The sequence below is a fragment of the Mesocricetus auratus genome, unplaced genomic scaffold (assembly GCF_017639785.1).
Source record: "Mesocricetus auratus isolate SY011 unplaced genomic scaffold, BCM_Maur_2.0 Super-Scaffold_100028, whole genome shotgun sequence".
Classification (NCBI taxonomy): domain Eukaryota; kingdom Metazoa; phylum Chordata; class Mammalia; order Rodentia; family Cricetidae; genus Mesocricetus; species Mesocricetus auratus.
Window position 1 is genome coordinate 6,848,424 of NW_024429209.1, and position 13,086 is coordinate 6,861,509.

At 45.7% G+C, this 13,086-nt stretch overlaps 1 long non-coding RNA gene across 4 annotated transcripts in view; it reads right to left on the reverse strand.

The window, feature by feature from the left end:
- LOC110343263 overlaps positions 1-13,086 on the reverse strand; it is a 184,818-nt gene that overhangs the window by 123,348 nt on the left and 48,384 nt on the right. For all 4 annotated transcript variants that reach the window (XR_005871520.1, XR_005871521.1, XR_005871522.1 and 1 more), the window contains exons 5-7: positions 8,154-8,265; positions 7,695-8,006; positions 5,514-5,596 (exon numbers count right to left, since the gene is read on the reverse strand). This is a non-coding gene — a long non-coding RNA (uncharacterized LOC110343263). The remainder of the gene's footprint in view (positions 1-5,513; positions 5,597-7,694; positions 8,007-8,153; positions 8,266-13,086) is intronic.

Here is a 13,086-nt window from a genome sequence, read left to right on the forward strand (position 1 = left end):
TCCTGAGCTGGGTTCACATCTGGACATCACAGACCCCTAGACCAAGTTCCACCCACCCCAGTACCCTGGCTGGGTGAGCATCTCCAGCGCAGACTCCACTCCCCAGGGTGGTATTAAGCAGGCATTTAGATACCTGGCACGGAGCGTGTGATGGATGGCTTTATTAACCCACTGAGGCGAAGCTGCTGACAGTGAAGGACTCCCCTGTCAGAGAAGCCTCCCTTGCCTGTGGGCCCCTCACCAGCCTGCCTGACAGTCTGAGTCACTGACAGATGGGCAGCTCCTGCAGATCAGGAGGACAGAATGGGGACAGGCCAGCATCCCTCCAAATGTCAAGCCCCAATCCCACAAGGCTGCCTAACTCCCACATCACCTGACCCTAACAGCCAACAGTACCATTGTCCCCCATGCCTGCTGTCGACGTTCCCCTTGCCAATGCCGCTGTCCTGCTAGTGTTCCCTACTGGCATCTGCTGCCCTGACTTTGACCAGAATTCCACGTTGCATCTTAACAGACTTACTGTACAATCTTGGAAAATGAGAAACACTATTTTAAGTACCCATTTGTTATGGGAAGACACTCAAGCTCAGAGAACTGAAATAACTAACCCAAGATCACACAGCTGGATTTGAGACCATCCCATACTTGGTGTTACGCAGAAAGATCCCACTTGTTCCCATGACTCCCCTTCCTCCCCCTATTCAGCCCTCTGATCACCTCCCTCTCACCCGCACAATGGCATGGGCTACAACAGCAAATTCATTCACTTCCTAGGCCTTTGGCTTTCTAAGATTGAGACCAGAAATGAGACATTAGGAGTGAAAACAGTTTTGCATGCCCCCATTACTCCAGAGTCCCCTCCCCAGAGTACCTTCACCTCTACCAACCATCTCATCATCCCTGTACCCCCTTACACTGCTCCTGTTTGGGTCTCCCACACACTTCTCTAGACCTTCCAGTTCCTTGATCCAATCACACACAAGTATGATCCACCATGAACCTCAAACTCCAATCTGCCTGGCCCTCAGCATCCAGTCCTAACTCCTCATTTGATCCAGCTTCTTCCTCTACAGAACCCTCCTGTCTCCTTCAGCCCCACCATGGCATAAACACATACACAAACACACACACACACACACACACACACACACACACACACACACACACACACACCAAAGCCTTCCCTCCTCTTAGCTCTATTCAACACTTTGTATCTCTATTCTTCTTTCTGGCCCTGAGTACTCTGTAGGACCCAATATTTGGCTCTTGGCTTCACCACCTTATGTGTATCTGTGACTTATTCATGTCACCTGCTGCTTCTCCTTTGAGAACTCTGTCACACCTACACAGGCTTATGTCATCACATATACTCTATAAATCTAAGCCCTTATGTTTTCTCTGCTCCAGCAAGCAGGTCTTGCTCTGGAGTGAACTTGGGCTGGCCTCTGCTCTTCCTGTGCCTCATCTGAACCAAAACCTGCCTTTTCTGCAGACCTCCAGTGAGTATCTTGATTCTTTCTAGTTCAGTCACTCCTCAGAGCTCAGCCAGCTCATGTTCTCGGCCTGGAATGTTCTCCCTCTCTCTTCACTTGACTAACTCGTTACAACTTAGCTGAAGCTTCACAACCTTAGAGAAGCTTCCTGAGAATTGAAATCAAGCATCCTGGTACTCCTGATCAAGTTGTGTGGCAATACACTGGTATCCCAGTGTTTCTCCTTGCCCCAGCCCCATCTGTATCCTTAACCTGATTGACAGTCCCTCTGTACAGGAGGTAGAGTCCAGCTTCCCACCACTGAAACCTAAGTTGGCCCCCAAACTTGCCTCAGCCAACAAAATGAGCCAACAAGTGGAGATGGGCTTTTTACAGGGAGCACTGAAAAATCCCTGACCAAGTATCCCATAGCCAGCTCTGGGAGCAGGATAAAGGGAGGTCTCTTCTGCCATTTGCCCCTGGTTTGATAGCTGACCTCCTCTCCTGCCCCCCACTAGAGCTGGAGAAATGGAGTGGCTGACAGGACTGCGACAGCGGCTAACTCCTAGCTCTGCATAGCTCAGCTGGAATGTCCATCATCAGAGAGAGCTCCTGCAGCCACTCAGAAGCACTGCACACTTTCACTTAACTCTTGTTTCTCTACTTTCGCCTAGAGAACATTCCAGGCTACAGAAATAGACATGTGAATAGTAAGACGTCTCAGATAAAGTCATCTTGGCCAGCCAACCTACCCCCAAACCACCAGATAGATGAAGGATCCAGACAAGGCAAGAAAAGCCACCGCACAGATCTCAACCAGAAAGGCTGACTTCATTAAACTGTTTTGAGGCATGGCCTTTTGGAATGATTTGTTACAACATTCTCTGATTATCAAGAACTGATATGTAATCTGTTGGGGGATATTTGGTCACCCTAAACCTCCAATTTGCATTTGTGGTAATTAAATAAAATTAAGCCTGCTCAGGAGGTTGACTTAGCAAATAGTTAACAGGAAATAACCATAGAGCATCAGAGGGCATCTGGAAGAGATAGAGACAGAGACATACCAGAAGTAGTAGGGAGGGGTTTTGAGTGGCACAGCTTTCTCTGTTTTGGCAGAGCAGAAGGACCAGCTTTGAGGGAAATGCCAGCAAGGAGAGAAGATTAGCTAGGTGCTACTCAACCTCTCTGACCTATCAGGTTTTCACCCAGCCATTGATTCTTTAGTTTTATTTATAAATAGAATGATAGAGATTTAGTGAAAGCTACCTTAGCAGCAGCAGCAGAGCCAATGCCTGCAGGAACAGAATTCCCTCCAGGCTGCAGCCTGAGCAGCCAGGCAGCTGCCAGAAAAGCAGGATTGTAAGTGTGGAATCACAATTGCTGACTGAAATAGCAGTAGACTTAGGTACAGCTACTGTGCCTAAGATAAAACAACACGTATCCATAATTTCCCTTTGTAGTAGGTTACCATGGTAATTACAGATTTTGTGTGTGTACATGCATGTGTATTAGTCTTGTGGGTGGTTTCCCTCCATTAGACTATAAGCTTCATGTTGGCAGATACCACATCTGTCTTTTGCATGTTAAAGTCATTGTCCTGGTGTGTTGGTTAACATGTAGAAGATGAAAAAAAACCCAATTCAGCAAATTAATTAATGGAGTGGCTAAATGGTTGAGTAAATGAATGTGCCTATTCACCTTTCCTACAGCCTTTGGCTTTCCACTCCCTACAACAGCCAGGCTCAGAGCTTTTTCCACACCAAGTCATAGCCAAGAGATTAAGTCAAATGCATCTGTAAAAGCCCAGAACCCCTATGAGCCGTGGAGCCTGTGACAAATAAGAACTTCTGTGGTTCCCAAAGTTGTACACACCTGCAAGAGGCTTTATGGCAGCACCTGACCTGGTCCCACAGCCACTCTGTCTCTCCAACTCTGGTACACGGCAGGAGGGGAGTTCAGCCATCAAACCAGGACCAAATAGCACAGAGATCTCCCTTTCTCGTACTCTCAGAGCTGGCTCTAGGTATGTGGTCAGGGATTCCTCAGCCATGGGACAACTTCTAAACCCTTTCCTGTCTGCTACCCAAGGCCCAGTCTCTTCCTTCCTCCCACTCGCAGAGAGAAGCTGGTCATTGCAGTTCAGATCAAATGGGACAGGGGAAGTGTGTTTTAGAGTGTTCATGGTTCTTACATCACTCTATCAGTCATCTCTTCTCCTGTATCCCTCTAGGCCACACCTACTCACTGGGCTACATTTTTAAGATTGTTGGACAAGCCATTCTGGAAGTAGGCTGGCCAGCACTGAGTCCCTGACACCACACAGACAAGCAGGGATCCACAAAGGAAGCCATTCCATTTACTCTACATGTTCACTTGTTTATAAAGACAGTCAACTAGTGTTTTCTTGACCATTAACTACTTGTCAGGTCCTAACAATACAATGGTATGTGATTAAGACATAGGCCATAGAAGAGCTTTGAATCCAGTGGAAGGATAGGCAAAGAGCAAACAAGTAAATATTAAAAGTCAGATAATAGAAGCTATTAAAAGAATAGCATGGAGACTGAATAACTATGGGTGGGCAATTCAGACAGGCTGCAACGAAAACAGCAAACCTACAAGCTACCTGCAGGAGTGGTATCTTTTTTACAGGATTATTTTCTTTATTGGCCAAAAAGATAGTGAATTATGCCAGTAATCCCCCAGATAAGCTAGTCTTTCACTCTGTGTATATTTTGAAAGTGCCTACTGCCTGCCTGGTTAGTCTGCAGTGTCAATGTTACAGCATGCCCTAATGTCTTCTGACTCTAGGGGAGGAGGAGAATGAAGGACAACCAGCATCCATGGAAGGGCTCCCTCTGCTCCAGCCTCAAGCTGTGCAGTTTCCTGTGTATCTGTTCATCCAATCATCACATGATGCAGGGAGTGCTAAAGAAGGTAATTCCCATTTTACTGCACCTCAGGGAGGCATCCTCACACATCTAGGAAGTAGAGTCACTGGGATTTGGACCTGTGCATACCAGGTTTTTTCATGCCTGCATCTGCTCCTTCTTCCATGAATTGAATCAAATTCTCAGAAGTTAAATCTTTATTTTATAGTCCTGAGAACATAAGTCCAAGAAGAATCATTGACAATAATAATTGAGTCTATGTCTCTTAAGGATTTAATTTAAAGTACTCCTCATGTCCTCCATCATCTAGCTGAACCCTCCCAGGACAGTTTTTCCTTCCACCATATATTACCAAATCTAGACCAGTTGCTATGCGCCCTCATCAAGAAGCTAAGAAACATCTTCATGACACCTGCCTGAATCTTTGGGAATTTTTTTTGCAATACTCTTGCATTAAGGAAAGTGTGATTAAAACATCTTTTACAAACTGCATTAATTCCTAGGCCAAGATAAAATTCCATTTGACACAAATAGATTTTCCATGGTGAGTTAGCACTGCATTGAGGGTAATGGATGGGGGGAGGGGAGGCATCCAGCCCATAAATCAGCAGGGAGACAGGAAGGAGGAAAGGAGTTGATGGAGGGGAAGAAGAGGCACTAGTGAAATTTCAACCTGTGAGAATGATGCCCCCTCCCCTCCCCCCAGTTCTTAATGATCTCATCAGGGGTCCAAGATCGATTCCCAGCCTTGTTCATCTATCCCCTTCTGCATTCATTATTTTAATAGCATCCACACAGAACCATTTGACATTTGCATCAGGCAAGCATTAATAGGAAGTTTGTTTGGGAAGCTTAGGAACGGAAGAGAAGCAGGCAGCTCCTGGCTGGACCCAGGGCAATCTGAAAGGGTGAAAAGCAGAGACTGTTGAAATATGAGAGGAGGAGAGTAACAACCAATGTTCTGCCCAAATCAAACCAGAACGATGGTTTCCTTTTCCTTATAGAAATCCCTCTACACTCCACTTCCCAGGCCTCTTAGCAAACTAAGGTGTGCAGAATGTGGGCATGTAGATTTAAAAAAATCTTAGAAGTAGACTAAATAGTGTGTTATTCTAATTCATCCCACCAACATTTTCCAGCTACTCACCCAAGCTAAGGCTTGCACCGTGAATGAGCCACAGGTCTGCCCTCAAGGAGCTCCAGTCTAGATGAAGAAAACCATTTTCAGTCCTAAGAATAAGCAAAGCAGAAGGATATGGCCTGGGTTTCCAGAGTTGGGAATGCTTAAAACAAAACACAAAAGTAAATAGCGGTTTTCCTAGCTCTTTCTTGACACTGGAAATGGCACACACAAAAGTGTGGAGCAAGAAATAGGCTGATGAGGTAGAACCAGAGTACATTTCCCAGCACCCACATTGGGTAGCTCACAACCATCTGTAACTCTACCTCCAGGGGATCTAACACCCTTTTCCGGCTTCCAAGAGCACCCACACGTATGTAGACAAACACACACACACACACACACACACACATACACACACACAGATACTCACACACAAATAAATAAATATAAAAGTAAATCTTAAGGAGGAGGAGGAGAAAACAGAATGGTATCTTTCATAGCTGTGGAGCTGTAGAGCTTGGGCACAGAATCAGCAAAGAAAGGTACACTATTTCCTACCAAACAGTTTAGAAAATATTTATTTATATGTGTATGCACACATACATAAACAAAGAAACACAATAATGTATCAGCTCTGAGGAAATCTTGGTAGAGTTGTACATAGAAATCCTTTTCAATTATCACTGTGACTTCCTATAAATATGAAATCATAAACCTGGCATGATGGCTCATACTTGTATTCCTAGCATTTTGAGTCTAAAGCAGGTTTTCCATAAGTTCAAGGTCAGCCTGGACTACATGGTGAATTCTAGATCATTTGAAATACTCTGTCTCAAATATAGATAGATAGATAGATAGATAGATAGATAGATAGATAATAAAAATGAGTGAATAAAGCTAAAATCATTTCATATTTTTGTTATTTTATCTAATTTTACTTAGACTCATATATACCAATTTTCAAAAGAGTAAGAAATTCCAGTCCATTGCAAAGAGGAACAAAGAAAGGCCTACACCCTTGAAAGTATTAAGCAGGTTGTTTGTTTGGGGAAAATTCTCATCATTGGTCTTACTCAACTGTGTGTCCTGCTTGGTACACTGATCACCTGCCTGGCAAAACTGTGGAGTGGCAAGTCTCTTATGGGGATAGTCAACCACCCTCTACTTGGATTTGATTTCATTCCACAGGAAAGAAATCACATCTACTACCATAAACATGGTCCAAAGCCCACAGCTAAGGAGGTCATAGGCTCTAGTGAGGAAGCAACTGCTGTTGCTTGGCTAAATAGATAACTGTCTTCTGATAAATTATGTTTATGCCCATAGATTAGAGCTGCTGTCAAATTTGGTCAGAGAGCCTTCTTTTAGTCATGGGCATTTGCTATTGCAAATATTTATATCTGGTTAGATCGATGAGAATAAGTGACTATTGAATGTTCAGCTGTGATTAGGACATCTATATCACCCTCCCCATGCCCCCCCCAAGGCTCAGAGATCGTCATGGAAAAGGGGGCAGAAATAATGTAAAAGCCGCCGGGCGGTGGTGGCGCGTGCCTTTAATCCCAGCACTCTGGAGGCAGAGGCAGGCGGATCTCTGTGAGTTCGAGGCCCGGCTGGACCGACAGCCTCCAAAACAATACAGAGAAACCCTGTCTCATTAAAAAAAAAAAAAGAATATAAAAGCCAGAGAGAGGAGTAGAATACTGTCTTCTGGACATAAGATGGATAGTGAAGCTGTGATTGCCTGCACAAAACCTGTACAAGATGGAGCCTCATCATGGAGGAGAGACATATTCAAGAAACCCCACCCATTCATCCCTCATGATTGCTAGGGGACAGAACATTTCTTTCAATAGTGTACCAAATAGTAAACTACCCATGCTCCTATAAGTGAAACTAATTTCAGAGTCTCTCTCTCTCTCTCTCTCTCTCTCTCTCTCTCTCTCTCTCTCTCTCACACACACACACACACACACACAAGTAGAAGGGTGACTAGTTGCTGGGAAAAGAAAGGGATAGGAGGAAATAAGAGAAGGTAATATTGAATATATGTGTGTGTGTGTGTGTGTGTGTGTGAGAGAGAGAGAGAGAGAGAGAGAGAGAGAGAGAGAAAGTATACATATATATGGAAATGTCATAATAAAATCCAATATCATGTGTAATTAATACATGGTAATAAAAGATAAAAGAAAAGGAAATGGGTACCTGTACAGGAAATGCCTTTAAGGAGTTATCCAAAAAAAATACGTTGGTCCTGAAGGGTTTCCTGGATCTTTTCTCTCCCCCAGGAACTTGAATTCCTTTAATAGCTGAGACTGGAGATTCAGTGCCCAGCAGTATGTCCCTGCGGGGGCAGGAAACAGCTTCCTCACACAGCATCCATACTTTAGCCTGCTGGGCCTGGCATGAGCAGGGATACAGATGAGCTTTCAGAAACTCATGTCCTGTGTCTCTCAGTGCTGAATTTGGCCTCCAGGAGATTCCCCAGTTCAAAGGGATGATAATGCTTGTGGGGTGCTGAGGATTTAGAAGGGAAACATGAGGCCCTGCTTGCTGAAGAACACTGGGGTCAATGCTTCAGTTCCAGCCCTGACCCCACCACATGGTCTACTCCCCAATTTCTCCCAACCCTATGTCTGTGACAGGAGGGATCAAAGCACCTACCTCATGCACTTGCTGCCCCTTGGAGCAACAATCCCTGAAGCCCCTCTGTGAGCCTGGTGTTGAGTGAGTTGCCTGGGTGCAGGAGCAAGTAGGACAGATTGGCCATTCATTCCTGGGAGTGGGGAACAGAACAACAAAGGCAAGCAGGTGAGTAAGGGGTGGGGTGGTCTTCCAGATCAGTGGTGGCAAAGTCCTCTCTGAGGAGGTGACTTCACTGAGACCCGAAAGTGTCACCAGCTGGGTAAAAACACATTCTTGGGATAATCAGAGCTTTTCCATCATCGGTGTTGTTCCCACTCTTGCCCAATGTTGGCAGCACTCATCCAAAGGGCAGGAGCCCCTTTGCCAAAAAGGTTAGCAGCCACCCCCACAGGGGCCTCCACACCCCCACCTTATCCCAGACAACCTGAAGTTCCAATGCCCATAGGGACTGTGCCAGAATCCAGAGAAGAAAAAACCTGCCTCGTCCAGATGGTCATAAGACACTTGCTGGTTCCCTCAGGTGATGCTGGGGAAGATGCCAAACCCACTGCCTTTGCCAGCATCCTCCCACTGCACAATGAGGAAACCTCTCTACAGTGTCCCCCTAAGGTTAGATGCATACCCCAGCCCCCTCCCCCTTTAATGGGGTAACTCTCTTGTATTCAATACCTCTCATGAGGCCCTTGAGGCTGAGCACCAGCTGTCATCCTTACTAACACTTCCTCCAGAAACGTCTTCCCTTCCCCACCCCATGTTCCCATTCCCAAGTACTGTTTCCTGAGGTTATCTCCCAAGTAAACCATTTGCAGCCTACAGGCTGAGTCTGCCTAGGAGAACCCAACTGCAGACAGCACTCCAGTGTTCAGCAATCCAAACGGAACTATGAGCTCCTTGAAGACCTCTGCTTTGGGTCTATGTTGTGCCCCAACATCTCACCCAGATGTTTTGTAAATATTTGTTGGATGGGAAATCACCTAACACAGAGCTATGCAAGAACATGAAAGAGCAAATAGTGGAGCCAGGAAATCCTGGGGTATGTTTGGCTCCTTCAGATACCTGGCCTCAGCAGAAGGAGGCAGTGAGTGGTCCATAAAGGGGCCATTGTCATCTATTGGGATTAGAAGGTGAATGGCAGGCAGGGCTTGCACGTGTGATGCAGGTTCCACTCTGCTCCACGGATGAGCCAGCTCCTCTGGGCACCGCTCACCATGGCAAGTATGTGCACAGCCACAACACAGGCAGTTTCAGCTAGCTCAGGAAAGGTATAAGAGCATGACAAATATGTGTAATTTGTAAATTGGCCAGTCTTTTGCAATAATTTAGAGGCACTAGTTAGGAGCAATAGAAACCCCCCAATTACTGATGTTTAAGACTGGTACTGTTGTGGGCTGAATATTTCATGCATAAATGAACTTCCACTAGGCCACCCGCTGCTTCTGATGAGGCTCTTGCGGGCTTTATTGCCCAGCGCCCAGCAGGGTCCCTCCAATGGGCCCCATGACGGATGATGCATCGTTTTGAGGCTTAAATAATGCAGCGTGGGACAGGCTCAATGCTAGTGCACTTTATTTACATATCAATTGAGTAGCCACCCTGAATATGAAGAAATATGAGAGAAGTCACTGTCACTGAATATTTCATAGCCATGAGCCCTGCAGGAAGTGAATGTCTCCAACCCAGAGCTGCGACTGGCTCCAGTGCTAAGGAGAACGAGTACTAATGGTCCAGGAATGCAGCAGGAACAGCCTCCACAGCCAGGAAGGGAACTACTAACTGGAATTGATGACCTACCCCCAAGCATCTGGGCACAGATTGTCAATGCTTTTACAAGTCAGCAAAATATCTTCCTGCCACTTGCTTCAGGATCTTGGGAATGTCTAAGGAGAAGGGAACCTGGTCAAGCTACCCCATGGTGACTTCCAAGTCATGTGAAAGGAACAGAGAGGAGAGAATGGAGAATGGCATGGTTCTCTCTGGGAAGACAGCACTCTTTCTAAGAAATCGAATCAGGAATCATCCAAGTCCCTCCCTGTAAATGGTCTGCAAACCCCCTTCCTTAGAATCAGACAGGTAAAAACCTGATAGGCGCCAGGACTCTTGCCAAGTAATAAGGACAAGCCTGAGAAAAAGACACAGTCCTACCCTCTGGGAGCCCACAAACAAGTGGAAAAATATTGAAATGGGAATATATTCGATATAGTCAATATCTATGACTGCTTAACAAATTATTCCAAGCTTAGTGGCTTCAAACAGTAAATGTTTATTATGGAACACAACTCCTGTGTGCCAGGAGCTTAGAACTGCTTTGACTGATTGAGTTTGTCCAGGATTTCTCATAAGGTGGCTGTCAGCCCAGCTGTAATGACTGGAGGGATGCACTGGAGCTAGAGAGAGTCTGATGCCCGCACTGTCATTTGCAGGAGACTTCATCTCCTCGCCACATTGGCCTTGCAAAGAGCCAAGTGCCCTCCCAACATGCAAGAGATCAAGACGAAGAAGAGAAGGAGGAGGAGGAGGAGGAGGAGGAGGAGGAAGAGGAAGGAAGGAAGGGAGGGAGGGAGGGAAAGGAAGGAAGAAAGAGAGGGGGGAGAGAAAGAAAGGAAGAGAGAGAGAGAGAGAGAGAGAGAGAGAGAGAGAGAGAGAGAGAGAGAGAGAGAGAGAGAGAGAGAGAGAAAAGCAAGCAAGCACTGGTGTCTCTTAAGAGCTACATACAGAAGTCACAAACCATCACTTCGGCTGTATCCTATTAATCACTGAATAAATGGCATGGTATAGGAGTGTACAAGAAGGACATGAGTACAAGGAAGCTAGGATCATTGGGAGCCATCTTGGAAAGTAGTTACACATGGCGCAAATGGAAGCCAAATGAGGGGCAGCTACTTTGCTTTACCAGAATCTATTAAGGTATCTTAGAGGAAGGGAAATGCACACAGAGACTTGAAGGAGGAAGTTGTCTCAGCAAAGAGGAGAGTTCAGCTGAGGAAACAGTTTGGGCAGTAGCTCAATTTGGCTATAACTCAGAGTGGGCTGTGCAGAGACACAGGCTTGTTTCCGAGAGGCACAGGGAACTACTGTAGAGTGGAGGAGAGGACTGCCTGAGGATACAGTGGCTCCGAACCTACCCATCAGCAAGGGTGGATGGATCTAAGTGAAATGGAGAGATGAAGCCAGACTCTGAGTCAGCCCCCAGACAAGCCATACTCTAAAGCAGTGGTTCTCAACCTTCCCAATGCTGCTACCCTTTAACACAGTTCCTCACATAAAATTATTTTCATTGCTATCTCATAACCGTAATCTTGCCACTGTTATGAATTCTAATGTAAATAACTGATATGCAGAATATCTAAAATGTGACCCCTTCAGGGGTCATGACCCACAGGTTGAGAGCCACTCTTCCAGAAGCTTCTGAAGGATACAGACTCTACACTTCACAACAAAGACCAGAAGATAAAAGCAGAGACTAGCCCAGCCTGATTTTGCCTCTCAAAACATGCTCTCTTGCTGTACAGTTTTGGACGATCAAGTGCCCCAGTTTCCCTGTCTGTAAAATGGGTCTGACACCAACTCATTAAGGGGACTATGGGTTACTACATACAAAGCACTCCAGAAATACGCTTAGAAAATGTATATATAGTCAAAGGGTTTGTTCCATACATGGACTGTTGTGGGCTACATGTGAAATGGCCCCATGAGCTCATATGTTTCACCATTTTGTTCCCAGCTGGTGGTGCTGCCTGTCGTAGGTGAACCACTGCAGGAAGTGGATCACTAGGGCCGAGTCTTGAGATTTTATAGCCCTACCTCACTTCCTGACTATAGTAATGTGACCCACCCATTGCCTCCTGCTGCTGTTACCATGCCTTCCCCACTGAAACCAAAGTAAATCCTTCCCTACTTAAGTTTTGTGTCAAGTTGGTCACAGCAACAAAAACCATAACAGTATGTAGATATAAATATATATAGTCAGAAATACGATAGTAAATACACAATAAATATTTGCTGAATAGTGTGTTTAGTCTAATAAAAGGGACAAGTCCTAACTAAAGTAGAGCCCAAGATAGGGATGAAGACAGAGGAACAAATTCTTGGTCTGAGCAAGGGAAAAGAGAGCCTTGAACTTGAGAATCTTGGAAGCTGTAGAAGCAGAGAAGGGCTGATATAATAGAAGGCTATTGGAAGGAACCAGAGGTCAAAAGACCCTTCCCAGGACCCCCTACCTGGGATAGCCAGCCCATGTACTAACACACACTGAACAGCTAAATCATACATTATTGATTTGTCAAATGTATTTGCATATAAATAAGCATGATCATTCATACAGGCCGAACAGTGCCACCTCCCCTCAGTGCCATGATTGCAGATGGATGGCCCTAGTTAGACATGAACCAGGGACGCTGCCACCCCAGCCACAAAGTCAGTGGCTGATTTAAAACTACATTTATTGGAGCATGTAAGTGTGACAGCCTAGTGGTGAGTTTGGGATAATTAGTCTAAAAGACAAGATAAACGACTCCTAAAACTGGTATTGTGACGAAGATCCCACCCCAACACCACCACTACCCCCCCCAGCTCAGCCCTGATGCCAAAAATACAGCCTATGATAATTAACTAGGAGATGTTAACAGGCTGGATTCAGTTCCAATTGCATTTTCCAAAGGACTCTAGAATTTTACACCCAAGTTGATTGAGTCCCCTCCCCCCTGTGATTAGGCAGGAGAGAGCAATTCTCAGCTCTAAGCTGAAACTGGTGCTGGGGGGAGGAGGTAGGCAGAGAATCATAGACAAAGTCTCTATGGCCAGGCAAGCAGGTGGCTTCACTCTGCCTCCCCCGCACTCCAACCGAGATGGATCTGCAGGGTGAAGCATGCTGACCCAGGGAAATTATATCTGCCACGTTAATTCATTCTGCGTGGGAGATCAGCCATGAGCTTGGAGGCTGGCATTGCCTGCC